General features: G+C 39.7%; 1 protein-coding gene and 1 long non-coding RNA gene across 2 annotated transcripts in view; one reads left to right on the forward strand and one right to left on the reverse strand.

The window, feature by feature from the left end:
* EPB41L3 (erythrocyte membrane protein band 4.1 like 3) overlaps positions 1-26262 on the forward strand; it is a 218378-nt gene that overhangs the window by 56852 nt on the left and 135264 nt on the right.
* Positions 92-17425, reverse strand: LOC306643234. Its single transcript, XR_013758859.1, has 2 exons — positions 11788-17425; positions 92-1600 (listed from the first exon to the last, which is right to left on the reverse strand). It is a non-coding gene; the product is annotated as an uncharacterized lncRNA (long non-coding RNA).

Consider the following 26262-nt stretch of genomic DNA (forward strand, 5'->3'; position numbering starts at 1 on the left):
ATTCCAGATTACTGAAAATTGTTCCAAAATGCTACGGAGTCCTGCTGAAGGAAACATTGTCCAATCAAATCTACAGATTGTAATCAAGATGCATTTTGTAAAATTTTATTCATGGAAAGGTGCCTTAGGAGATGTCATAACCAGCAAACTCGATCTTCAAATAGTTCTTTAAGATTTAATAACTGTAAATTTTGGTTTTCCTTACCTAATTTTTCAGATTGAGTTTCTTACAGGATTTCCTAAATTCAAAGCATGTTAGGGCCATGTCAGGGATTCCTACAGATTCTGGTATGAAGCAGACAACAGCAAATGACATATGTCATAACAACTTCTTAATTTGGAAAGTCAGGGGTCCAAAACTGAGAACCCTAAGAGCAAAGTATTTAACATGTTTGTTCCATTAGAAAGCCTGCGAATGTTTTGAATATATATTGCTAAGAAGATGCCTTGGGAAAAGTTACCACAACTTTGTTAAGTCTCTCCTTATGTTGACAAATAATCAGTATCATACACAGATGTTTCCCATCTAATCAGGGCTTGAATATACCCGGTGGGGCACCCTAGCAAATGTGGCTATACCGCTGGGAAATCTAGATCTGTATTTCACATTTAGTGTTTCAAAAACATTCTCTGATATATCAACAAAGCCTTCGCTTTCTCTCCTATCCTTTTTTTTTTTTTTTTCTTTTTAAATAAACCATCCAAAAGGATTGGTGGAAACCATAGTGGAGAGAGAAGGGAAGTTTTTTGAGTATGGAGTGAGGTGGTACCTTCTTGTGGACCCTTGGCCTTCACTTTTTCCTTGTGTTCTAACTGAAAAACACTTGGGGAAAACGATGTGCTCCTTGAAAATCCACATCTAAAATTTTTTTTATCTTACAAAAAGTTAACATAGCATACATTTTCAGATATCGTGAATATACTTTTTGTAATCAAACACAGACACCACTTTTTTTATGTGTATCTTTTAAATACCAAAGCAACTTGCCCTCAATCATCACAGGAACAAACTTTCCTTTCATGGACACTTTGCATTTATTTTTTTCTCCATAAGCTTCTATTTCCGTTCTACTTGCTCCACAGAGTATTCCTCTAATGTAGTATTTTTAGTCTTGAAAGTATTTTATTCACCTCTTTATCATAATTCTCTGCAACAAAATGGGTATATGTGTTGAAACTTAAACTAATTTTTTCATCTTAGGTGACCATAACCCTATGTTTTAAAGATATATTTTCTGGATTAAGTGATTATTATAATTATTAGTAGTGTATACTCAGATCTAAACAAGACAAATTCATTACAGACTGAAACCTATTATAAAAAAAGGAAACTGCTACTGGGAAACAATCCCTTTATACAAGCAGAGTGGTTTTATCCTCCATTAGTCCATGTATTTTCGAATAAATATTACATATTGCTAAAACAAAAGAAAGTTCAGCAACTTCCCTCCCTCCCTTCTTTCTTCTTTTCCTCCTTTCTCATTTTCTTAGATAAGCACAAAATTATTAAGTTACAAAGGTGGCTGTAATTGCAGGAGAACCATATTATACCCTGTAGCCTCCAAGTCTTTGAACTGTTCTGCTTCATTTCTCCTTCTTCCTTGTCATTGAAAAGGAAAAAAAAAAAATTAGAACTTACCCATTACAAAGAATTTGTTAATCAGTGACCAAATTAGTTCTAATCATTGAAGATAAATATATAAATGCCCCATAAATATGTACAATTATTAATATGTCAGTAAAAAATTTTTAAAAGTTGAGTAAAAATGAAGAAGAGGGAAAAAAATGGGACATCAACTACTGACATTCTTTTCTCTGGTGTATTTTTGAACCCATCTTGCTTTTTACCTTCCCTAATAATCACTTAATAATGTAGAAATAATAAATTTATTATTATTATTATTATTATTATTATTATTATTTCTTGCTTAAATTTTAGCGTAGCTGTCCTCTTTGGCCTCCCTGCCATTAGCCTATCTTACATCTCTCCAGTCTTTTCAGTGTCATCAGAATGGTAACTAAAATACAAATCTACCTGTGGTTCTCCCCTGACTGCAACTCATCAGTCCAAGTCAAGGACTTACCCTGATCTACACCCTTGTCAATCATCTGGGTGGTATTGACTTCTGTTCAAATTTTCTCCTCCTTTCTTCTCACAGGGTTCCCCATAGGACTGGCTATTTCAAGAATCTGGTGCCTGTTGTATTTCTGGTGTTCCTTTTATTTGTAATCCCTTCCCTTCATCCTGCCCCATAATTCTTCTGTCTAAATTCCTCTTCTGCAGTTTAGTTGGTCTAAATTCCCAGCTCAGTTGGTTAGGTGCCATCACAAGATGTTGGGTGTATCTCTAGCACAGCACTGCTTGCGTTAAAGATGATTTGTTCACATATCCGTCTGTCCTCCCCCTAGACAAGTAGCATGTGCACTCTCCTCTCCAAAACAGAGACCCCCTGCTGTGCTATGGATGTGATTTGTCCCCACCATAACTACTGTTGAAACTTGACTCTCATTTTCATTGAGAGGTGGCTGGTTCTTTAAGAGGTGAGTAGTTTCTTAAGAGGGATTAATGCCTTTCTTTCAGGAACAGATTCTTATTCTCACAGAACTAGATTAGTTACCACAAGAGGGATTTTGTTATAAAACAATGGGTGCCTTCATGTTTTGTCTTTTCCATTTAAGCCTGTATACCCTTCTGCTTTCTGTCATGAGTTGAAGCAGGACAAGGCTCCTTTCAGCACCATGATTTTGTACTTCCCAAGTTTCCGGAACCATGAGCCAAAATACCTCTTTTCTTTATAAATTATACAGTCTCAGGCATTTTATTATAGAACAGAAAACAGATTCAGATACCCACTCTCTTATCTCTGTGTTCCTGATATCCGAGCAAAGTACTGAGTCATACAGTAAGTACACAATAAATATCTGAACAAAGATGAATAGGAAGGGTACAGGGAAGGTATCAGGGGATCTTTAATCAGAAATGCATTGGTGGCAAAGGAATGGGATAATCCTCAGGGGCTTCATGGAAGGAGAACATCTGTGCCAATAAACATAGGCTATTCATTGTTGTATTGTCCACATTTCTGTATCACCATTACCCTGGTTAACACTGATTGGGTTCTGGCAGTGTGCTGGGCACTGCTACTATATGTGTATAGCTTATTCAGTCATCATTTCTGGCTCTATGAGGCAAGTACCCTGCCCCTCACCTCATGATGGATGAAGAAATTGATCTTTAAAGAGATAGTCACTGAGCTGATAGTTGGTCCAGTGAGGAATGGAACCAGGTTATATAGCCAGTTTTATTTTATTTAAGCTAGTTGGAATCCCTACTTTTATTATTTATCTCCAGGTCCAACTTTTAAGCTGCAACTCAGTCTGGATACAGAGCAGCAAAGCAAGTTTTTCACCTTATTTTTTAAAAATTTGAAATAATATAAAACTTAAGGAGGAGTAATAAAAGAAATACAGGGTTCTCATATATCCTGCACACATCTACACTAATGTTAACATCTTACATAAATATAGAAGAATAAATAAAACTAAGACCTTGACATTGGTACAATACTATTACCTAAATACAAATTGGTTCCTATTTCATGGTTTTTCCACTAGCACCCTTTTTCTGCTCCGATCTGGGATCCCACCTTGCATGTTAGTTGAGTTACTGGGAATCTTGTTAGTCTTCTTCGATCAATGGCAATTCTGTCTTACTTCATCTTTCATGACCTGTAATTTGTAGAATGTTCCTCAATTTGGATTTGTCTCATGTTTTCCCAGGATTAGGTTCAGGTTTTGCATTTTGGGGACGAGTCTACAGAGGTGATGTTTCCCACCTGCCAAACCCTGTGCATTATACCCAGGCCACATGAAGTCCATGCATCTTATTACTGATGGTGCTGACTGTGATCACTTGGTTAAGATGGTGGCTGTTGGCTTTCTCTACTTGTTACATGTTTCCCTTTGCAATTAAGAAATATTTGAGGGGAGATACTTTGAAACATTGCAATTTAAACTTACACTCACTATTTTTAGCATTTGTCCCTGGATCTTCCCTGTAGCAATTACTCCAGTGGTTTCTTAGTGGTAATTTTTCTAGTTTCCTCATTCCTCCTGTAGTTGTTAAATGGAATTCTTCTGTCAGGAAGACGGCTTCCTTTTTATTTATTCATTTAATCATTTATTTAGAGAGTATGAACACATGGGTAATTTACCTTATTCTTTGGGTTATAATCCAATACAATTCTTAATTTATATTTTGTTCAAATTGTCCAGCCCTGGCCATAAGAAGCTCTTCAGGTTGCCTCCAGTGGTGTCCTTTCCATATGTCCCTCCCTCCCTCCCTCTCTTCCTTCCTTCCTTCCTTCCTTCCTTCCTTCCTTTCTTTCTTTCTTTCTTTCTTTCTTTCTTTCTTTCTTTCTTTCTTTCTTTCTTTCTTTCTTTCTTTCTTTCTTTCAAGTACTTCCTGGCACCTCACGTTGCTCAGCCAATAAAGCAAATTTTAAAAATTAATTATAACTATGTATCATGCCAGAACATTAAAATTTCTTAGAGTGTCTCATGAAGCCTATAACTAGTCTCTTAGAAGTCTGTGGCTTCTCATGAAAGATTTGCCTTATGTGGTCATAAGAAAACCACAGAAGAGAGTGCGTTCCTCCCTCCCCCACACAGAGTGTTGGAAATTACCATGTAAAGTATGGAATGTAACATTCCAGTCACATAGCAACACTTGCCATTTAATTTCCTTTCAATAAATGTGCAAATGTTCCCCTTCCTGATCAGCGTACCTGAACAAATGTAGACTTTCAGAATGGTGCTGCAAATGGTATGGCAGGGCATCCTGCAGTGTTCTCTAGAACTTTTAGTATCTATATGCCTAATTCCCTATTTAGATGAACTGGTACTTTACCTGCGGCTTTGACTGATCTCGGTAACCAGTTGTCTCCTCCTACAGAGTGAATTCAGTTTGAAAAAGTTAAGATTAAAAAGTTGTTCTTATCAAGTTGATAGTGCTGCCAAAATTGTCTCAGAGGGAGTTTTTACTTAAAAATTAACTTTAAGGTGAGGATGAGTTTTTCCACTCTTAAAGTTAGTGAATCTAGATGAGTGTCGATGTGGCTGTTCTTTATCCATCACTCATCAGACTGTTGCTATGGCATTAATCAAGGGAACCCATCTAATTTTAGGTTTAGCTTTAATCAGCTCTTGTGCAATTTCCATTTTTATATCATCCTTTTATACAAACACCTTAAATTACTCTCTGCATTTTTGTAAGTTAGAGTTACAGAAGAACCTAAGCCAGCAAATGAATTCTGACAGAACTTGTAAGGAAAGGAAATTCTGTTGGGAAAGGTCATGTTGGGCAAGGTCAAGAGAGGGTCTTATATTTTCATATCGGGATGGGGTCAGTTATTTCAGCTAAAGATCAAAATAAGATGAAAAGAAAAATCACATAATGGGAAGCTAAATAACATGCTCTTGCTAGAGAGTGCATAAAATCAAAATTTTGAATATTTTAACTGAAGTCATTGTATAGGTGAACACAGAATAAATTTTCTCTGGTATTACTAGAAAACTGTTTATTATGTGGGAAATGAGAACTATTTCATTTGGATCCTATACAAAGAATTTGAGGCAGTTATTAAACCCTCAATAATTTTGTTTAGTCCAATAGGTTTTTCTAGGGAGGTAACCAAGTAAATGTTATGTGATTGATGTAATCTGTGAGATGATTTTGATTTACACCAAATGGTCATGAATTTATACACATTTACATCTCTTAAGTCCATTCATTGGTTATATAGAACTCAGAAGACATTTTCCTTCAGAAAGAATGCTTTAGTGATTGGCATTCCAGGTATCCAGACAAAAGACTATTTAACCCATGACAAGCTTGAAATCTGGATAAATTATGGGATCTCAATTATACCAAACTGCCATATTGGGCATTGTTCCTAGGAAGCATTGTCTTGAGTTATCAGGGCATTCGTGACCTTAGTACAAGGTTTCTCCGGCATTGTAAAGTTGGATAAGAAGCAAGAACTTCCTGTACTTTAGGGTAGATCCTCTAGGGTACATGTAATGTCTTCTCCACACCCCCTCTCTCCTTAAAATCAATGCTCCAAAATAGGAAAGCAAGGACAATTTCCTTTCATTTGTAAATAAGGTTTTTACTGAAACCAAACTAAATGATATGAGAATAGTTCATTATAGAAAATACTGTATCTATTTTTCTTGGTCAGTAACTTTGGAGTAATTGTGGCTGCTTCAATTTTGTAAAATTAAAACTGTGGCCAAATATTTTGAAGATCACAAAGTCCTCTATAGGAGGAAAAAAAAAAGATGTCTATTCATCTTCATAAGGAATGTTTGCCAAATCATTATTTTTCCGGGGCTTATACAGAAATAGTTTTGAAAACTCTTCACTTTAGCAATCATTATTAAATTAATTGCAGACACTATGTAATATTGGCAAGGAAAATACTCCCAACGTTCAAACACTTGACATAGTCTAATTGAATTACACCACTGACAAAGACCAAGTTCACCTGTAGAATATGAATGTTGTCCTATGATGACCTCTTCCAGATAATGACTCTTCAGAAAAATCGATGTATTTTTACATAAATGTTAATAACAGTAGCTAACTTACTTGTGCTTACTGCATGTTAGGCACAATTGGAGTAGCCTTGGGTATTGATTCTCAAGCAATCCCATGAAGAGAGGACCAGGGTCATACTCATTTAGGAATGAAGACATTGGCCTTGAAGATTAAGCAACTTCTAGAGCCAAATGTAATCTTGCTCTCACTGCCCAGTCTCAGCTCTTAACACCGCAACTTTACAGCTTTCTATAGTTAAATAAATATAGAACATATATAATTATTCTGAATACTACAGGCTTACACTCTCCACAAAAGCAGAATGATATCTGGATACAACTGCCATTATCTGCCACCCATTTTGGATTTTTATTAGGCTTATTTCTGCTTCCCTTTTGGAAGGATGTGCTTGTTTCTCTCAGAATTGGAAAGTTCTGTGCATTCACAAAGCTCTGTTTTTAGTACCTTAAGCCCAGACTCAAATAATCCTGTGTATCTCTTGAGGTGATCTGTCTTCACATCGATATGATGAAATTTAACCATTTTTAAAAACAAATATATTGAGTGTATACAATCAAAGAAATGCTATCTTCTTGAATAGGAAGGTAACACTCAAGTATAGTCATCCCTTGGTGTGTGGGGACTGGTTCCAGGACCCCCATGGATACCAAAACCCAGATGCTTAAGTCCTTTATTTAAAATGCCACATAGTGTTTGTACAGAACCCCCACATATCATCCTATATACTTTAAATCATCTCCAGATAACTTACAATATCTAATACAAGGTAAGTACTAAGTAATTAGTTGTTATACTATATTGCTTATGGAGTAAGGTCAAAGAAAAAACTCTGTACACATTCAGTACAGACACATTTTTTCCTGAATATATTTCATTCTGCATTTGATTGAACCTGGGAATGGGAAACCTGAAGATAGGAAATTCCAACTTTAAAAATATTCATGCAGTTAAGTGCAATTTGGCCTTTTACCTAGTTGTGATTTTTTTAGGCCAGTTGTCCAACCCCTGTGTAAAATGGGTATACTACAATTAGGCATTTTTTGAATCTTAAGTGAGAGAATATATGTAAAGTGCTTACAGAGTGCCCAGTACATAAGTGCTCAATAAATGACAGTAATAATTATGGGTAAAGATGGTTCTGTTGTTCAATATCTTTTTGGAACTACTTTTTTTTTTTTTTGGATTCCAAAACTCACACTTTGACCATTGAAACTCAGGACTGTATATTTTTTTCTTTTGATCCCTAAGAACTGTAACCTCACTTAATTTCCTTTCTCATTATTTCAGTGCTAAATCATCTTGACTGCTGGGAAAAAAAACCAGTCCATCTTCAACCACATTAGTATTTGCAATTTTTGAAGTGATTCTAAGACAATGAGAAATGTGCTCTTAAAAGAATTTCCTCAAACACGTGCTTTAAAAATGCTTTGAGCAGTGGCTCCAAGACTGGGAGAAAAATATTAGGAAAAGCACACACACTAATATCTGTCTTTATGAGCTTTTTAAAAAATGGTCTCTCTGAGCAGTTGTGATTTCCTGTCTTTACCTCTTTTATCAGGTGACATGACCTAGTCAGCAGTCCCAGCAGAGGGTACCCAGAGCTCCTAGCTGTTGCACCCCAGTTCCTCCGCGAATAGGATTTCTAAGTACCACGCTCCTCCGAGGGGGTGGACAGCCTCCTCCTTCACTCTGTTGAATGAGCTGGTTCTCCACGGGCTTCCCTGCCCAGTGTCTGCGTCTCTGTGTCCAGAGGTGAAACAAGAGAGGGAGACCTCAGGGACACTCTGGCTGTGCTGGTGGAGATAGAGCAGCCGAGGACTTTGATTGTGAGTCAATGCGCGACAATGGTGCGCTACACCATTAGAGGGCATTATATGGCATTTAGAGCTTCCTAAGTGCTTTTTACATGAATTATTTCATTTAATTCTCTCAATGATCCTTGAAGCAGGTTTAGTCACTCCGTTTAGAGTTGAGAAAGCAGATAAAAGGAGATGAGGCAAGGCAGCCTACACAAGGTTGTGCACTGGCGAGCGGAGGAGCGGGCGCAGGGCCAGGTCTATGGACTTCTGCTCTGTCCTCCATTCCGGCCCAAGGCGGGCAGAGAAACGGTTGTCTGTCCTGGGTTCCCTCAGCCTGTCACTGATCCCCACACAGATGTCTCTTATTTTTCTGCACTCTAACTTTTCCTATCAGTAAATGCTGGTATTCCAGGGAGCAAATGTGAGTCCGTCAAATGCAATTCAGAGGTTGATCCATGTCACCGAAGAGTTGGGTCATTTCATTCTCCCTCTCTGAGGGCAGCATTTCAACACCAAACATTACCACGCCAGCTATACTGCGAGGGGAAGTGACCAGGTTGGGGCTCTTGAAAGATAAAGTGATGAGCAGCCTGACTTGTCTCCTTCCCCAGAGTAAGTGCTCAGTCCATATTTGCAAATGCTACTGATAACTATTTGGATATTTGAGGGTCTATCATAAGCCTCACTTAAGTGTCCAAGGTTTGAAAAACCTTGTTGACTTTTTTTTTTTTCGTCTATTTGTTTGCTTTTTCTTTTATATTTTTCAGAAATAGGGAGTCCCTGGTTACCTGCTGGATAAACTGAAACTGAACTTTTAGATGCTGTACTGTTTCCAATAATGGAAGTCCATCAATATTTGCTTATCAAAAATATTTACGACAGTTTCCCACATGCCAGATGGTGTGCAGGCTGGGGACACAGTGGTGGGCAGAAGTAGCCCAAGTTCTTGGTTGGGACTTACATCTAGTGAAGGGAGACAGTGGTTGATCAAGTGGTCACACAGACAGTGCTTGGGTGCAGCAGTGACCATGGAAAAGCAAAGGGACTGGTGTTACCAGACCCTTTCATGAGGATGTGTGATCTAGTTAGGGACACTGAAAAAGAGGGATTGAAAAAGAGCAGCCTGGAGCATAGGAAGGGGGCACTGCAGGCACTGAGGAGTGTTGTCCTTTCCCTTACAAGAGTGGGTGGGAATGTGCTGGGGCAGGAGTGACAGTACCCCGGAAGGGTTAGGGAGAGCTTACTCATTTGGGCAGGAAGTGGATTAGAGGCCTGAAGAGAGGCAATTGCAGGACATAGGAGGGATGTGGACAGACCCAGGAGGTGATTTAAAGTAAAATGCACAGGACTTGGTAATAGATCCACAAGGCAATGGGGGAGAGTTAGGTGTCGAGAAGACAACCTGCCTGGGTTTCCATTTTGCTTGACTGGAGATGAGTGGCAGTATTCCCCAAGCTAGGTGCTAGGTTTCCCTTCAGTTTCTATTAGGGTTAATAGAAGAGTGCTTTGTTACTGATACGGGGAAACACAAATCTGAGCAGCAGAGAGCCTCTGCCCTCACAGAGCTTGCCATCTAGTGGTGGGGGTAAAGGGGGGGTTAAGATATATCTATGCCCAACCCTACTCTCCTACTGTGTTTGAAGGATGGTCATGCGATAATGTAGACACATGGGGACAATCCCTCCCAGAGGATGGGAGGCCCTAGAACTTGGGTGCCCTAATGGAAGGAACATCTGGGGATCAGGGGGCAGAGGAAGTAATGACCACCTGGTGATGTTTGAAAGAAGATGGTGGATCAGTGAGTAAAACCTTAATGCAGACCACATGGAAAGACAGCACAGGCTTCGAGCCTGAAATGATAGAACCTAGAATTCATCTTCTGTGGGCATGCCAAGTACAATAAAAAGAAGTGAGCCATTTCATGGGAGTATGTGGGATGAGAGTGATGTGTGAGAACAGAGGCTGGATTGCAACTTCTTTTCCTTCACCAGCCTCTCTGAAAAGGATTCACTCCTCAATTATTGCCAAATCCTTATAGATATCACCATGGCAACCATTGATATGAAAACTAATATTAGCCTGGACATTTCTGCTGCAGATGATCTGACATTTTTCACTGTTGTGGTCATTGCCATTGTGCACATGAGCAAAGATAGCCCTGCTCAGATCAGGTCACATTTTATTTTGTCCTGAGAAGATAAGTGCTCATCATCCCCCTGCTGTGATGGAATATCCCAGGGGCCCATGCAGAGAAATGGCTCCACCGATCTTTCCTCTTATCTCTGGGTGGGTGATGGAAGAGTAACCCTGCTGGTGTCACCTGGGTTGGTTCAGGAGTGAGGATTGGGAGCTTTTTAGCATGGTTTTGCCCAAATCAGATCCATCACTGGATGGAAGCAATATGCAGGAATCGCCTCTTGTTCCTGGTTTTGCTTTCCATAGTTACCTGCTGTCAGCAAGAAGGGTGAGCATAATATAATTATAATAAGATATTTTCATAAAGTGAGACCATATCTATATTACTATATATTGTTATGATTCTATTTTATCATTAGTTATTGTTCTTAATCTCTTACTGTGCCTAATTTGCAAATTAAACTTTATCATAGATATGTAGGGAAAACGTAGTCTATATAGGGTTTAGTACTATCTGAAGTTTTGGGCATCGGTTGAGGTCTTAGCACATATCCCCCACAGTTAAGGGAGGATTACCATATGTCACATATCTAAATACATATTTTTATCATGCATTGATCACTCCCTCTTATGTTTGGTTTTCCCTCCCAATTTCCTCCTTGTGTCTAATCTCAATCCTGGGCAGTCTAGCTCTTCAATTCTGAACCTATCACTCTAGTCACCTTCCTCACAGAGTCCCATAATTTGAACTCCCTGATGCTCTTTTCATTCTTCTATTCAATAAATCTGGACCAAATGCCTTTGTGTTAATCATCTTTTCATCACTGTGACAAAATACCTGAGATAAATAACTTAAAGGAGGAAAGATTTATTTCATGGTTTCAGAGGTGTCAGTGCACAAACGGCTGGCTCTGCTGCTTCGGGATCTGTGGTGAGACAGAACATCCTGGTGGAACACTTGGTAAAGCAAAGTTTCTCCCCTCATGGTAGCTAGGAAGCAAAGAGAGAGAGAGAAGGGGCTAAAGTCATCCTATTCCTTTAAGGGCACACACCCAAAGACCTAACTTTCTAGGCCCCATCTTTTAAAGTAAATGAGGAAATTTTTATGGTTTGTTAGGCAACAAGAAAAAGATTCAAATAGGGTAAGGGGGTAGGAGTGCCTGGTGTATAAACCAGCTATCAATACAAAAAACACCTGAGATATTCAACTTACAAAGAGAAAAAACTCACTTTGGCTCACAGTTTTGGAGGTTTCAGTTCATTGTCAGTTGCCCCTGTTGCTTTTGGACCTGTGGTTAGTCATAACATCATGGCAGGAGCATGTAGTAGAGTAACCTCATAGCCTGGAAGTGAAAAAGAGAAAGAAAAAGGGGTTTACAATCCCTTTTAAAGTTACGCCTCTAGTAACCTGAAGATCTCCCATTCTGTCCCACCTCTTAGAGGTTCCACCTCCTAACAGCACCAAATCTGAGACCAAGCCTTTACCACACAGACCTTTGGGAAGTCTGGTCAAGGAATATGGGGTAGGCCTCTTGGAACATTGACTGGTGAGCAAACACTGGAGGCAGGTGAGGGCCTTAGCATATCAGAGAGAATAGCTGGTACAAAAGCCGAAGATGGGAGCATACCTGGCTTATCTGAGGAACAGCAAGGAGACCACAGCCTCCAGAGTGAGACAGCAGAATGTGGTTGGTAGGTGCAGTCAGGATGGAGTGATTGAATAGGGTAACGTCAGACAATGCAGGTCTTGGAGGCCTTTGGGGACTTTGAACAAATGAGTGATGTGGTCTGGTTTATGTTTTACTAAACTCACAATATCTTCTGTTTGGAGAACAACTCTAAGGGTCCCAGGATAATAGCAGAGATGAATGTGTAGAGGTACCATGATGTAGTTATCCCAGAGCCTGAAAACCCTGGGGAAACGCTGCTAGAGCTAATTCATAAAATGTTCATGTTCTGTTTAGACACAATTTCCCTCAGACTCCTCCGATTTTTCAAATATTAACAAAGTACATGCCAGAACCTTGTATCATTCATCACCTAAAATAATGAGTGCTCATGAGGATCTTCTCCACATCACACAGGAACTTGGAATAAAACCACGGATGATATTTCTTTTTCTTTTGGATGTTTGAAGAGTTGGTGAAATTCTAGTCATGATATTTTGTGTGCTATGAGTTCTTTATGCCAATTGTGAAATATGCCAGCATTTTATTGACACATTACTATGAAATGGGCAGCCAGGAACAGTAATAGGTTTTCCCTAGTGTGAGCACCAACAAATCTGATGGCAGACACTGCCAAAGCATGCCCAGTGAGTGCTCCAAAATGCCTTGCTTCATAGAGGTGGGACGTGTATGTTTAATCTAGTAGCTTCTATCAGGAACTATAAGTAATCTCTTAAAAATAAAATTAAGTACCTCCTATTAATGTTTATTTTTATGACATCCCTCTTCTGAGAAATTTTTTTTTCAGGATTTTAAAAATTGACACATAATATCTATACATGTTTATGGAGCCTAGTGTGATAACTTGATACATGTATATGTTGTATAATGATCAGAGTAACCAGCATTTCCATCTCCTCCAACATTTATCATCTCTATGTGCTGGGTACCTTTGGTCTACTCTAGTTGTTTTGAAACCCACAAAAAATTCCTGTATACCATAGTTACCCTACTGTGCTAAAGAGCACCAAATTCCTTGAACCTAATTGTATTTAGGTACTCATTATCCAGGTTCTCTATCCCACCTCCTTCCCATTCTTTCCAGCCTCTATTGACTTCTATTCTACTCTTTTTTTCTAGCAGTTCAACTTCTTTTTAGCTTCACATATGAGAACATGCAGTAATTTTCTTTCGTGCCTGGCTTATGTCACTTAACATAATGGTTCTCCAGTGCTATCCTTTTTGCCGCCAGTTGCTGAATAGAATTCCAGTGTGTGTGCATGCGTGTGTGTGTGTGTGTGTGTGTGTGTGTGTTACACAAATATAATTTTCTGTGTTTATCAGCCAACAGAAACCTTGGTTGATTCCATATCTTGGTTATTGTGAACAGTGCACAATAAACATGAATGTGCAGGTATCTCTTTGGTATAATGATTTTTGAGGAATTCTTAACATTGTATTTTAGTCTCTTATTACTCCTGTTTCTCAACTCTGCCAACACATACATATCACTTGGGAAGATGTTAGATACACTGTTTCCTGGGTCCCACTACCCAGAGGTTTTGAGCTAATATCAAGTACAGAGTGATAATGCCATATATGTATACAGTGTGTAATAAATCAGGGTAAACATCAAGTACCAGTATTTTATATTTTTTTTAAACTTAAGCTTCTAATTCTGTGTTTTAGTTAGCTTTTGTGTTGCTGTTACCAAAATACCTGACAAGAAGAACTTAGAGGAAGGAAGGTTTATTTGGGGCTCATGGTTTCAGTGGTCTCAGTCTACAGATGGCTGTTTCTATTGTTCTGGGCCCAAGCTAAAGCAGCAAGCACATTATGAGGGAAGGCCCAGGGGAGGAAAGCTGCTCAGCTCATAGTGGGGTCAGGAAGTAGAGGGTGGGGGGAAGGGCTGCAGGAAAAACAACCCTTCCAACCCTTCTGGGGCATGCTTCCAGTGACCCACCTCCTCCAGCCAGACCCCACCTGCCTACAGTTACCACCCAGTCAGTCCATTCAAACTGGGACACACTAATTAGGTTATAGTTCTCACAATCCAATCATTTTACCTTTGAATATTCCTGCATTAACAGGAGCTTCTGGGGGACACCTTTTATCCAAGTCATAATATTGTGAAATAATTCCAATGTACCCAATGTATAAAGGATTCACAAACCCACATGTACCTATCCCCTAGCCATGATAATTAACTTCAGCTAATGCTTTTTATTTATTTGGGAAACACTATTAAAACTTCGAAACTAAGACTTAGAATACCTTTTTTTAAAAACTGTTACATTTATTTTTTCTTTCTTTTTTTATTAGAGCTTTATAGTTATACACAGTTGTTAGGTTTATCCCAACAACATCATACATACATGGAATTCAATTTTAGTCATGATCCCTCCCCCCTTACCCCCCGTCCTCTACTCTGCTAGGCTTCCTTTCATTCATCTATTTATTTGTATTTGATTGACTCTTTATCCCTGGAGTATATTTATATATGCATATAACATGATTTTAGCTACTGTTTTTAAAAATCCAAGCAATTCTTCTAATGCTAAGCCATGGTTAAGAATGGAAAGAATATTTCAAGTGATACTGATATTGACAAAAGTCGATTCTAAAACATTATCTAATGTTCTGTCCATGAGGCCACAATGGCACTCATGAGAATGTAACATGGCACATGTATGTTTGTTGGCTCCATTAGACAAAGGCACAATTTGGAAACAGGCATCGTGACACCCAGGAAAAATTCAGAGAAAAGCTTAATGGTTTTTCCATTCCAGATATTTATACTTTGACTCAAAAAACAATATCATGTCTGGCTACCTACGTTAACTCAATAAAGCCTGGCTCAGGGGTAAAGAAAGGTCAGATGAGAAAAGGGTAGGACACAAAATAGATTAGAGTTGATGAATCAGAGAAGACATCTTTCTTGAGAAGAGGTGGTATAGACTATCAGGAGATTTATGAAGAAAATGCACTGAACTAGTGCCAAATTTTATCTCAATCCATAATAGAGAACTTTTGTAGGATATTCAAAAAACACATAAATGCGTGAGTACCTTCTTAAAGTCCACATTGGAGTTGTTATCTCAAATAGTGTAGAATCAGGGATGCCCTAGTTCCTGAGTGACAAACTCTTGGAAAACAATTTCATCTACAGTTTGACAGCACTTTATGGATGACCTTGCCAAAATGCCTTCTGGATAGAGGAATCTTTTCTAGAGCACAGATGTTGTCTGGTATTATCTCTTTGAACATTACAGCTACAGAGTCCACTGCTCATAACACAGCGTGGCCCACATTAGAATGGCAGCTCTCTTTTACTGAGCTGAAATCTCTTTCTTTAATGCCACTTTAATGAATGAAGATATTTTTTATGCCCCCCCCCATTCCCCATGTTGCCTCAAATACATATAAATATAAAACTGGACTCAAATTTCTTGTGCTTTTAGGTTTCATCAACCATAAAATCAAAATAATCTTACAAATTGATGTGAAAAATACAAGACCCATATAACATCACCAAATTATTAATTCAACAGAATTACTTATATAAACAAAATTCCTCATGTTGTGTTTAAGGGTGGGAAGGTGTACCCATTGCTCAATTTATTTAACTTGGTTCACTAATTAGTACAGAAATGTCTTTTTGCCTTAGTTATGTTATACCAAAGGGTATTAATTTTGTTAAAGTCTCTATTTCATGGGTTTAGGATAGTCATTTCAAATTTAACCCAGAATGCCAGGAATTAGTCCCTAAGTTCCATTTTAATGAGACATCCCTTGGCAACATTGTGAAGATGTTTTGTGTGCTTAGGAATTAAGGTCAGAGTTGTACTGGTACTGCAATCTTCAATAAATGGGCATCTAATGCAATTATTGTTGGAACCAGGAACAGAACAATCTTTCAATGTTATTTATTACTATACTTACTGCTAATGAACTGCTGTTGCAGACTGATGCATACAACAGCAGAATCCAAGCAATAACTCTTCTGCAAAATGTGCACTGACTGTTGGGGTGTAGACTCTCTTCAATTCAGGCACCTGGGTGTCCCAGGGAGGCTTTTATGATACCACTTTTTTTTTCTGTTCTAGCTTCTATGAACCACTGTCTGTGTAGCCTTTGTCACCTGTGGGATTGCTCATGTCATCTGGCCATCTAGATCAGTGGCTCTCAAAAGTCAGTGGGAATTGTAATCATCTTTGGACGCCATCCCAGACCTTCTGATTTGTTTAGTCTGGGGCTGGATTCATAAATTTGCATTATTAACAAGCACTCTGATATAAACGATGTGAATATGTTTATTACCTTCTAAATTTATTATTGACATATGTAACTTAGTAAACTTCAGGCCACCTCGTTTGAGAAACTCCAGTATTCTTCTCCAATCTGTTACCTGTAAATGAGTCATCTTCGGATATTCAGACAAATCCCTAATAACATTTTGAACTGCTACAGCTGGTTTTAAAATAGCTTTGACCTATTAAACAAATTTATTTCAAGGGACACAGACATTCTAGATGATGTTTTCATTGATTTCCAGAGCATTCTGGAAGCTGTAGACTCCAATGCAATCCCATTTTTGGGTTGTATCCATGCTGCCAAATACACATCACTGGGGTCACTGGAAAGGGGGAAAAAGGTGCTGGAAAACAGGCATCAAATTAAGAAGCAAGGCCGACCACTTTTTTTTCTTGGAGTAGTTATTGCTGTGAACTTCTTACTCTATAAAGTCAACTGTCATGTGTTTGCCTAAAGAGGGCAATGTAAACCTGGAGATGGCACCAGGAAGTTCATAAGCCAGGCTTCTGAATGTGTCTTCCTACTTACTCATTCTTTCCTCCTTGGTTAATTCTTGTTGATAGCTGTTGGAATGAAATACAATAGCTGATTAGGATTATTTACAACATGGAGAGGCTCACTGGCATTTATTTTATGTCTTTTTTGGGAGAAGTGATTAAAATGTTAAGTATCTTGGCATAAAGCAGCAGCAATCATCTGTTTCGGACTTGAATTTAATATTTCAGATTACCAACTCCAATTCTTTCATATTTTACCATGCATATAAAATTCCCCAATATAAAACATTCTTAATGGATTTTTATGTTATTTGGGATTTGAACGAAATAAAACTACAGATGACCAAACCCCATTATTCATATTTACTGTTCCAGTCTTTGTATTATATATATATAATACATATATTATATTATATATAATATATATTATATATAATAATATAATATAATAATAAAATATATAATATAATATATAATAATATAATATATATTATATATATAATATTATATTATATATATATATATATATAATCCCTAAGTAGAAAACATTCTCAATGTGCTAGGTATGGTGGTACATGCCTGTAATCCCAGCAACTCAGGAGGCTGAGGCAGCAGGATCATGGGTTCAAAATTATCCTCAGCAACTTAGTGAGGCCCTAAGTAACAGTGAGACCTTAAGCAACTTAGTGAGACCCTGTCTCAAAATAAAAAGTAAAAAGGGCTGGGGATATAACTCAGTGGTAAAGCACTCTTGGGTTCAATCCCCAGTACCCTCACAATATTCTTAACGGATCTCATTTTAATTTAAGGGAAGAATAGAATTATTGAGCATTTCAACTTTATAAACAATTGAGCATTACAATAACCCTCATGATTTTATTGTTAGAAATTATTCAATTTAAAAATGCCCAGGCCTACTTCTAAAATACACTAGAAATGGAGAAGGTAAAAAAAAAAAAAAAAAAAGGATGTTTTAATATAATGAAAGACACGTAATAATAATTGGCCCCACTTTTATGGCTATTATTATAAGAGTATAAAAAGAAAGGAGGCAAATACAAAATTCTGATGAATGGGAACGACTTTTCTTGATGGTGTGTTAACATCTTGCTCCTGCTCATGTACATGGTTTTGTACATTGTGTGCTGCATTTGTACTGATCAGTGGCTTTTTATTTCATTTTGCATCTGTAGTTTGCCTGTATGCAGACCCCTGAAGTGGTGTACACACAACCAGAATGAAGACAGCATCTGGAAGTCTTAATGAGCTATAAACTTAACACTATTCTTAGAACCTAGAAACTCTTAAATGAATTTTTATTTCAGAAGGATAAGCTTGTTGCTTTTGAATTATGCATTCATCCCTGAATTTCTCTTATTTATGGTCTCCAATAATGCTGCGGCTGAGTCGTTGTGCACCGATTTCAAGGATTTGATATGCAATTCTTGTGCCTGACATTATTCTGAGCATAAAATCAGCTTCAACTAGTTACTGCAAGTGTTGTTAACATTTTAGTAAGGCAGCAGCTGAGGTTGAACAAATGAGGACAAATGAGTGTGTATGCTTAGAAAAGTACATTTGTAGGGTTTGGTCAAGCTTCAGTATTCCTTCAATCCTCATATTTGGGGGAAATTTCAGATGGATTCACAGGTCAGATTTTCTATCATTTCTTCCTGGAATCTTGTCCATGAGGCTGATAACAGGGCTGTCATACAACCTGCAAATTCTGTCTCTCCTTCCCTTGGCTATCATGTTGGTATTGTCCTTGCTATTCAGGAGGCAGAATCCCAGTGAGTCAGTATTCTGTTGATGCTTGTGGTTGGATGGAGGTTTATAGGTGATCCTGATTCTTCAGTGTTGGGGGATAGGTTTGCACACATTACCTGAAGAAAGCTGCACCCATTTTGCTGTACTGTGACTAGAAGTTAGAATGGCTTATTGGCTTTCAGTACAGCAATTATAGAAAGGCCAGAAATAGAATTAGTGTGCTGTAGAGTAAGCCTGAGTATAGTGGTGGAAACCAGAATGGGCATTTTAAGACCTACAACTGGAGTAATGGAATCTTTCCCCATTTCTTGTGGATTATTTCAACATTTGCATAACATTCCAGTCGTGTTGTCTGTGTATCCTTAACTAGGAATCTGAAGAACTGAGCTCTTGTACCAAATCAGCACTAACTTTGGGACTGTGTGAAAGGCATTCCCTGGACCCAAGAACTACTTTTTCTGTAACTGATTGAAAAAGCACAGTGAGTTTTGCACTGACAAGCATAAAGACTTATTTGGGTTCTAAATGAGTTTCTTTGTGATAGACGATATAGGGAAAAGTAGACCTCCAGGAAAGAAAGCAAATCTAATTGTATCACCACCATGCTTTTACTTTGTTAATTCCTTTTTCTTTCAAATGGAAGATCTCTAATCCCAGCAACTTGGGAGGCTGAGGCAGGAGGATCCTGAGTTCAAAGCCAGCTTCAGGGACAGCAAGGCACTAGGCAGCTCAGTGAGATCCTGCCTCTACATACAATACAAAATAGGGGCTGGAGATGTGGCTCAGTGGTCCAGTGGCCCTGAGTTCAGTCCTTGGTACCGCTCCCCCCACCAAAAAAAAAAAAAAAAAAAAACCCTAACTGAAAACAAAAACAAATTAAGATCTCATTATTTTTTATGCTAATGAGAATTTGGGTTTTCATTATTGCTTTTATTCAGCAAATATTAAGACATGATATGTCTTATAGTTTTATGGATCCCTAATATTATTGAAACATTCGGAACTTTAAAACTAGTCCATTATTTTCTTTCTATATGAGAAAACTGAGCCCTAAAGAAAAGTTCAGTGTAGTTCATTATTCAATGTCCATTCATTGGTTTAGCAAAAATAAGTGTGTGGCTTGCAATGTACCCAGTAAGGCACTGTGGGGAGACAGAGATGACAAAGAGGGGCTCCTGCATGATGTTAACAAGGTAGAATGAAGAGAGCATTGTTTCAGAGATGCAAGTCGGTTACTGAGGGAGGTAGGTATACCCTGTTTGTATGTCATGTGTTTGGCATACAATTTTCTCTATATCTGTGCTAGGAAAAACAAACACAAAAGAATAGTGGAGAGCCTTGGTCAAGCCCAAAGAGTTTCATAATAATTATTTCCCAGATTTACTATGAAACTATGCAGTAGCTCTATTTTTACACCAATTTTTGAACTCAAGAACTATTATGATAACCAGCTAGGTATTTCTCACTTTTGAAATAGAATACTCAGTATACTAACATTTTTTTTTCCCTAGAAAAAAGTCATTCATATACTCTCACTGATGTTTATCACCACAGAGATTAAGATTCATGAGTCATAGAGAGAACAGTTTGCTTGCAATTAAAAAAAATAACAAAAATACTGCAATAAAATGAATGAAAGTATGAACCCATATGAGTCTCTAATGATAATGACAACTTTGTATTTATTGTAAACAATATGGCGTGTTCAAGTCCACTTTCAAAGGAGTGCATTGGTCCCACAAAAAGGACAATATTCATTCACAGATCTTGCATGCAACACATACACCATCACATTGTGCATATATGATATGTATGTCTTTAACATTCACATATGATAGAAGACCAAATAGGTGGCCCTCCAACATAGCCAATATTTGGAATTCACTTTTATTTATCTATCACTTGAAAGAGAGTCTAGGACTTTACTACCTCTGGCACTTGCCTCAGTGCCAGTCTCTTCTCAACCTGGTATTTGCCCATCAATTCTAGACTTTGAAATGCCCTCAGATTACTTTCATAATAAATGACTTTCTCACTCAATATTTCCTGAATATTGTCTTTACATAACATGTCTTCTACAGAATGCAGTTCCCTAAACTCTATAGCAACATAGAAAGGATAATTTTCCAAACTTCTCCACCATAGAAGCTGACAATCCTTCCAATCCAGGGCAAGGTAATCAAATGCCACCTCCCTCTTCTACTGAAGCTTCCTTATCTTAGAACCCCAGGCTAAGTCTCCCCTTTTTCTCAGGGCTGGCTGAAAGATCAACCCACTCATCTCTGCCAGAGGCATTTATTCTTGCATCACATCTTTGGCACCCATTGGCAAATGCAATATTTTTGTGAATCCCTCTGTCATTCCTTATTGTCTCTGAGCTTGCCAAGGGGTGACTGGGTGGTTTGTAAAGGGCTTAAAAATTCTTACATAAATATACCTTGGTTATGTGGTTAAAGACTGTGAGAAGACCAGGAGCAGGGATTACTTCTTTTACCTACAAGTCAGAGTGTGATTCCCCTTCTTTCTTTGCATTTCTGCAGAAAGATGAGTAACTGAGTTGGATGGAATAGCTGAGTCGCTAACAGACCAGAAACCTCCTTTTATCAAGCTTTAATTCAAGTCTTATCTGTTAACATTTCTGGAGCACACAACCTGTGCAAGATACATCCAATTTGAATTTTAAAAGGAAAAAAAGTACTGCAGTCCCTAAGCCAATAAATAACTCACCTGAAGGTCAAGAATACCCTTCCCTTCTTTCTCACAAGGGGTGTCTGGGAAGGGGAGAGAAGGGGACGTAGAGGCCCAGCAGTTACCTAAGTGGAAATGCAAAGGCTAAGGCTATTGGCAACTGTCTCCAGGCGTTGTCCCCCGAGCCTGACGCTGCGCCAGGACGGAGGAGGCTGTTCCAATGTAACTGTCCTGAAGTACTGCGGTGGCCCCCTCCCCCGCGCCTGAGAGCGAAGTGGGGACGAGGTTGGCTTTCTTTGCACCCTGTCTGGGCGTGGGCCCCGACGCAGCTCCGCGGAGCCTCGGTGTCTCCTGCAAGGGGGGCGGGGGGAGCCGCGGCGAGCAGCCCTGGGCTGCGGCTTCCTCCCCACGCCGTCTCCTGCGCACCGCCGACCAGGACGCGAGCCAGAGCCTGGTCCCCACGCCGCAGCGTGCCCGGCCTTCCAGCAGACCCCAGGTAACTTTTCTGCCTCCCGCAGAGGGGGGATTCGAAGGGGGTCTCCGGTTTCCGAGGTGCGGAAGACGAACCGGAGGTTGGGGGCGAGGCGCACTGAGCTGTGGGGCTGACGCGTGGCTCCGGAGCCGCGCGGCCGCACGAATTGGGGGAGCCCAGCGCGCAGAGAGGCCCGGGTGCCCCCCTGTTGCCCGCCCCGGGACCCCCGCCGGGCTGAGCTTCCAGTGCAAGGCGCCCAGCTCCCGGGGACTTGCCAGCTCCACCCGGCGCGCCGCAGCATCGCCTGGGCCGGCGCGCGAAGACTGCGCCCGGCCTCCGGCCTGGGGGCCTCCCTCAGAGCCCTGGCCGAAAGGGGCGACTCTGTCCCAGCGTCCTTTCTCTGCCAATTTGCGCAAATCCCCATTTCGGGGCGCCATGTTTTAAGTTGCCCCTCGGGGTGGGGGCGAGAGCTAGGGAACGAGCCCTCTCCACAGGGGAGTGCGGAGGGCGGGGGGCGACACTGCGGCGCCGCCCAGGGCGGGTGGCCCGCTGCGGGAGGGGCCCTGCGCCCAGCGCCCAGCTCCCAGCGACTGCGGGTTCGTCCCGGGTGCAGGCGCTGGCGGGCGCGGTGTGGGGCCGGTAAGGTGCGCTGGGCACAAAGCATCCCGGCTCCACAGCGGAGCTGACCGCTTTTATGTAACTTGCTTCTTCCCCAAACTGGGGCAGCGTCCCCGGCCGGCCGCGGGAGCACAGCCTGGCAGTGGGGGAGGAAGAGGGAAGCTTCAGAACGAGGTTTCTTCGGGTCTGGGCACCTGCGGGCCTCCTAACCCCTGCCGCCTCCCCGCGGGCAGGCCCGGCCCAGGGGCGCGGCAGGGTGCTGCTCACCTGGCGCCCGCTGCGCTGCGAGCAGCCTTGGGAGGTGTCTGCGAAGGCGACTCTGCGGCGGTGGGGGTGGGGAAGCCCCGGCTTGGGACCGCTGGAGTCGGGGTCTCAGCCAATTCGGACTGATGTTTCCTGGCTTTTGCAGTAGGGGCTCCTTTCTTGGGTTTCTTCTAATCTCGTCCTACTTCTTCCTTACCCTTTCTCTCTCCCCACCTCTCACCCCCGCGCCAAGTTCATGGCTTCTGCAATGCGGTGGGTGTGGTTACCTAGTAAATTGTAACTGGTCCTTTGCGGTGGGGGGGCCTTCTTTCCGTTTCCCAGATTTAGGGATCTGGAGTTTACTAGGGGTCCTTCCTGCCTTTGCAGGCCAGGGTTAAAGTTGGGAAGAGATTGTTGCAGAACAAATAGAATGATAAAGAAAACATGTGGTATTAATTACGTGTGGAGGCTGGGCTGGGAAATCCTAAGAGGGCCTGGCAGTCCTGCTAATGCAGTGCTTCCATTACGTGTTTAAGTTGGTGTTTCAGCTTTTTTACTTTAGTCTTGCGGAATTGCTTTTGCAGATATCCTTCCCGTCCTTCTTTTTGGCCCATTTTAGGGTCTCTGAGGCGACCAGGTGTGCTGGAGTTTCTCTCAGTAGCATTAACTTCCCAAACAGAGTAGTCGTCAAGTCAAATGCTAGAAAACATTCCTTTTGAATTGTGCACTGAGATTTAAAATCTCAAGGAAACAAAATGTTAAAACTTTGCGTATATCTGGGAGCCATGAACATAGCACCAGTTACAACAAAGGATCACATCAAAGCCTAGTGAATGCTGGGCCCTGGGAGGTGATTTATATCTCAGCTCATCGAAGGTATTTATTTTTTAAAAAGCATGTTAATTTTGGCATAAAACTTTTAAAACTTTAGTTGGAGTAACAAAGCTATTACGAGAGGAAAACAATTCTAGATTAGAGAAACATGACTTTAATGTGTTAATTTGCAAGGCACTGATTTAAAAAAAGCTGAATGCTAAATACTGTCTCTGCATTATGATTTTCTGATGGTTTAGAAAAGAAAAATAATTAGATGCATAAGTTACTTCCTAAAGTTTATCTAGCTAGTACACTTAAGTCACTTTTGCAAAACAAAATGTGTTTTGTAAATGATTTATCAGTATCAAGAGTAACCACTTTAATTCATAAACCCTTTATAGGTGAAGGACTTAGGAGCTATAGGTCAAGGGTCAGCATCTCAGTGAAATATTTACATTTAATTTTTAAGTCAGTCCTTTTGCATGACTGTGATTTAAGTTAAAAGTAATTTGTGTCAGTTCTTGCCTGGAGCTTGGATTTGGGCCAATGATGATTTGGGCCAAAATACAGGATCAGGATTTTTTTTAAACTTGATCAGATGCAAATATTTACATATATATTGCTTTTAAAATGCTTTAAGAAATCACCTAATCAAATGCTTTAAGAAACCACCTAAGTAGAAGAGAGGCAACTGTCCATGTCCTGAGAGAGATGATATTGTCATCATTTTGTGACTTTTTTCTGAATTTACCATATATCGGATTAAGTGTGGCAGGAACTTTTTGTACAAGTGTTTTCTCCCTTGCTGTAGAATGTGCATTTATCTTTTAAGTTAGTGCTTTTAAAAAGTCCCAAAATTAACAAATTAGAATTCATGTCCTCACTAGTAATATGGAATCCTAAGAGTAGAGTGAAACATAATGTCTTTTCTTTCTTTGAGAATTTGACTAAAATAGGTTTCTTAAGTAGTATACCCTGGTCATCTTTGCGTCTCATAATCTTTTCCAAGTACCCCACCACAGTTTTCTCCTTTGAATGTCTGCTTTCTTATGGAGCATAGATTCACCACTGAAAACCATGAATCAAATTTATCTTTAGCATCACTTCATTTAGAGAGATCCTTAATGGTGCAATTGCAGCGTCTATTTCTTTCAAAAGGCTTGCTAGCTGCTAATTTGTTGGAAATTCATCAGACACATTGGGCTCCTGGAGGATTTTGCTGTCATTTGATTTGCCCTGACTGTGTAGAATTATGTGCTCAGAAACAAGGACTGGAGCAGTGAAGTCATTGCCCTGCTTGGTGTTGTGACATCACTGTGGCTTAGAGGAAACAAGGGTGGGGCAGGCAAAACCAGACTGTCTGAAGCATCTTGCTGGCTTTAACTTTGCCTGATGAATGAATGAGACTCTTCTCATTGAACTGCGCCACAAGGTATTGTTTGGAGAATTGGACCAGAGGAGTGAAAATAAGACTGCATGGGAGATTGTGTCTCAAAGATCAAGGAAGAAGCAATTATTGAATACTCCTTTTGTGAATGAAAATATCATAATTTTTAAAATTATGTAAAGAAACTGAATGAGTCAATAGTTTTAATAATGCATTGACTTGATCTATTTCTTACTCTTCTTTGCACCAAAATAGGATTCTTGCTAAATTTTTGGTTTAGATTAAAAGTATGTGGTCTGTTTAAAGGTACAGTTCATTTTCTGGGTAAGCAGTGTTCTTTCTCATTTGTTTTTAAGTGATATGCTTGCAGTTGGTAATTGGGAAAAAAATTTTAAAGCTAGGAATTTCACAAGTATGGAGATAGCTGCAGTAATTTGTGGTAATGGATTTCCATTTAAATTTTTTGTTTTATTTGCTAATTATTTTATAATTTAGCATTTTAATCCTCATTTAGATTTCTAGTGCAGAGATGATCTGAGACATGTTTCACCCAATTTGTGTTGCATAAACTGTAAGAAGGAAGACTGAAATTCTGAAACTATGAAGTACATTTGATGTTTTGATTTCTGAATTTAATGTAACGTAAGCATAAAAAAATGAGGATCCAGAGTAGTTGCGTATGTTCACTGTCTTTTCTGTATCTTATTTCTAAAATGATCGTCAGTTTTTTATGTGGAGTTTATTACATATATGAGAGCTCAGGGAAGATTTTACTAAACTGTGTTGCTAGAAGACAGTAGGAAGAGAGGAAAAAAAAATGGGAAGGGTGGTGGAAGTAGAGAAGTTGAAATTAGGTACCAGAACTGTGATCTCTTCGTTGAAATGTCTTGGGTACTGCATTTTTAGACCTTGAGATGATTGGTTAAATTGCACACTTTAGGATTGTAGGCTTCTATTAGCACCAAACCTCTAATTCTTTTGTAATTTGCAGTATAGCGAAAAAGCTGACAATTTAATTTTCAGATTGCTGACATTTTGAGGCATTGTTCTTATAGCGGTTCCTTACAAACTAAAAGGAATTGGGGAAGGGGGGAGAGACAGAAAGGTCTGTATTAGACGTAGAAAACAAATGCAATATTTTACCTGCCTCCTGTGATATTTTTTTTCTTCCAGTTGCACTAGGTGAGTGCCTGATGTGGGTGGGAACTTACTTCTCTTGAGCTTTTGTCCCCAAAC

Source organism: Sciurus vulgaris, assembly GCF_902686455.1.
Source record: "Sciurus vulgaris genome assembly, chromosome: 13".
NCBI lineage: Eukaryota > Metazoa > Chordata > Mammalia > Rodentia > Sciuridae > Sciurus > Sciurus vulgaris.